This window comes from Oratosquilla oratoria, chromosome 24 (assembly GCF_046742065.1).
Source record: "Oratosquilla oratoria isolate Oo_2021 chromosome 24, ASM4674206v1, whole genome shotgun sequence".
Lineage (NCBI taxonomy): Eukaryota > Metazoa > Arthropoda > Malacostraca > Stomatopoda > Squillidae > Oratosquilla > Oratosquilla oratoria.
Genome location: NC_134800.1, coordinates 4186819 through 4189318, shown reverse-complemented (window position 1 = coordinate 4189318; position 2500 = coordinate 4186819). Strand labels below are relative to the sequence as shown.

General features: G+C 44.0%; 1 protein-coding gene across 9 annotated transcripts in view; it reads left to right on the top strand.

Annotated features, from left to right (window-relative positions):
* Positions 1-2500, top strand: part of LOC143038396 (cytokine receptor-like) — a 319290-nt gene that overhangs the window by 140371 nt on the left and 176419 nt on the right. The gene's annotated exons all lie outside the window — the stretch shown is intronic.

Genomic DNA, 2500 nt, shown 5'->3' with positions numbered 1-2500 from the left:
CCGTTACATGACTCTGGTCCGTAGGGGATATTATGTGAACTGCACAAGCAAGGGTGAGAAAGTCTCTGGAGGAGGAGGAGGAGGACGACGACGAGGATGAAGACTAAAAATAGGAAGAGGAGGAGGAGGAGGAGGAAGAGCCGGGGAAGAAGAAAAATAAGAATAGGTGGAGGAAGAGGAGGAGGAGAAAGAAGACTAAGAGTAGGAAGAGGAGGAGGAGGAAGAGGCGGGGGAAGAAGAAAAATAAGAATAGGAGGAAGACTAACAGTAGGAGGAGGAGGAGGAGGAAGAGGAGGGGGAGGAAGAAGAATAAGAATAGGAGGAGGAAGAGGAGGAGGAGGAAGAGGCGGGGGAAGAAGAGGAATAAGAATACGATGATGATGAGGAGGAGGAGAAGAAGCAGGAGAGGAAAAATAAGAATAGGAGGAGGAGGAGGAAGAGGAGGGGAAGAAGAATAAGAATAGGAGGAGGAGGAGGAAGACTAATAGGAGGAGGAGGGGGGTGTCTGAAGTCACACAACTGAAATTTCAGCTTCATGGAAACTTCAGCCCTGATCGCGCATTCATAAGTTGCAAACAAGCTGTGTAGTATATGCTTATTGCCGTCTTTGTGTGACTGTCAATATTTGTCGCACTTACGCACGCACGCACACACACACGCGCGCACACACACACACGCACACACACATACACGCGAAAAAGTGTGTGTGTGTTTGTGTGTGTGCGTGCGTGCGTGCGTGCGTGTGACTGTGCGCGCGCGCGTGTGTAAAGGACATTGTAATGTAATATGACGCAATGATGTAATTTAATTTAATGTAATGTAATGTGATATGATATGACATGTTTTAACGTCACAAACTCCACCCTATCAGGAGGCTATGCCAGAGGTCGTTGTAGCGTGGAATTTAATGAACCATACCCTTGGTTCAACATCGCCGGTAGCAGAGTTCGAACCGCCATCCCCTCGACCTTCGCCGCGTATTTGGTTATTTGCGTAATATTCACCGATTGTCAGGAAATTCTATTCGCCACGAGGAAGCCCCTCCTTTGTGCTGTGGAGGGGGAAGGGGGGGAGAAGGAGAGGGATGTGATGTTCCCTCAACTGAATGAAATCGCCTGGCGGCAGCTGGAATGAACGACTAAAAGCGAATGACTTCGCGAAAGGCCGATAATGCGACGAGCCTGTGTTGCAACGCATTGTGGGTTTTCGGACCCGCGTATAAACAAATCCGCGTAAAAATGAAAATAAAACTACAAAAAAAAGAAAAGAAAAGAGAAAAAACTAGAATAAAAGTACAAAAAAGGAAAGGGAAAAAAAAACACGAAAAAATTATAAAATAAGAATAAAAAGAAAGAGAGAGGATTTATAAAAACAACTTGAAAAAGCGAAAAATGAAAATAAAAAAGAAGAATCTCGTCACAATGTATATGAAATGGCCTCGCGAATGAGCTTCGCGCCCACAAGAGTTGAAATGTGTTTTATTGAAACCTCTCCATCAAACTTTTTTTTTTTTTTTTGATAAGCTGAATATTTTATTTTGGGGTAAATACACTGCACAGTGTGTGTGTGTGCGAGCGTGTGTGTGTGTGTATGTATGTGTGTGCATGTGTGTGTGTGTATTTACCTAGTATCATAAGGGAAGGGGAGCTACGCTCGTGGTGTCCCGCCTTTGTATCTCGCAGTGTCTGGTTTGCTCTTAAATTCGTTTATGGTTTTTGCACACACTATTGTTTCGTCCAATTTGTTCCAAGTGTCCACCACTCTGTGTGGAAAACTTTTTCTTCAGATCTCTTCTATAACTATCCTTTTTGAGTTTCTTTCCGTGTCCTCTTGTGTTTCTCTTGTCCCAATTTATTAAGTCTTCTATATCAAGTCTCTATATCAAGTGTGTGTGTGTGTGTGTGTGTGTGTGTGTGTGTGTGTGTGTGTGTGTGTGTGTGTGTGTGTGTGACACGTCATACATGATTAAGAAATGTACTTACAACCGCAACCACACAGCGAGTAAAATAACAATCTTTCAAAACTAATACATATAAAACCAAACATTTTCGCGATGAACAGAATTTTAAGAACACCGCCGTAGAGTTCCATGTAGGTCCTCCCAAAGGAGGAGGGAGGAGGAAGAGGAGGAGGAGGAGGGAGGAAGAGGATGCCAGGCGATGTTATTCAGGATAGGAAGCGACCCCAAGGAGGACCCAGCAACAGCGCTGCATAAATGAAGGTTCTCCGAGTGAGCAGATGAACCTCGTGCAATGTTCAGCTCTCGCCCGAAATTGTCCCCGACGTTTGAACAACTGGGGCGAGACGTTTCTCAAGTAAATTTACGCAGTTTGCGCTCGCTGATGAGCTGTCTACGTATTCATTACAAACTTTCCGTAAAAAAAAAAAAATAATATTAAAAAAAGAATAATACCGAAAGTGATAAATCTAGCGCAACCTTGTCCAATCCCAACTCAACACAACACATCCTAACCCAATTCAACCTAACCAAACCAATCCC